Here is a 717-nt window from a genome sequence, read left to right on the forward strand (position 1 = left end):
GGGGCCGCTAGAGGCAGAGTCTGGGTGAGGCTGGGACGCATAAAGGATTCCACAAAAAGCAATTTAAAAAATATCCTCAAATGTCATCAACATTTAATTATTTCTCCAATACATGAACTGCATATGGAGGACCAAAACCAACATAGTAAGAAATAAAAGCATAAATATATTGTAACCAGGTGAAAAATGGGTACATGTCAAATGTATTTTGTAAACCATGTTTTGATTTTATTTCACCGACTGGTTGTAATTCTTGTTTTTGTCAGCATGTGGTGCTGTTGTTACAGAGAGGTCTAAAATTACCGGAAGTAGAAAAAACCTCTTGTTTATGTACTGTGGCACAGTACATAAACAAGAGGTTTTTTTTCCGCCGTATTTCCTGCGCCGGAGCGGTCCATGAGGCGTCTATGCTTATATTATGTCTATGGTTTTTCTGCTGCATCGCTGTGTTAATGAGGAGGGCTGCCTTCTATGTCTACTATTGGCCAATAGAGCTTTGGAACCAACGTCACTGCGTCAGACGTTGTGGGGCGTTTAGGTGCAGTCGCTCGGTGTACGGCAAGCGGCAGTTTTGGACAAAATTGTAAGAAAATGCCACAATATAGACAGAGCTCTTCTGTATGGGATATGCGGAGAGCGCGAAAATCATGTACTTGAGGAATGCTTAAGAAATGTGCAAAGAATTTTTTATTCTTTTATTCTTTGCACATTTTATTC

This window comes from Poecilia mexicana, unplaced genomic scaffold (assembly GCF_051168715.1).
Source record: "Poecilia mexicana isolate PSO_F unplaced genomic scaffold, ASM5116871v1 scaffold_4, whole genome shotgun sequence".
Lineage (NCBI taxonomy): Eukaryota > Metazoa > Chordata > Actinopteri > Cyprinodontiformes > Poeciliidae > Poecilia > Poecilia mexicana.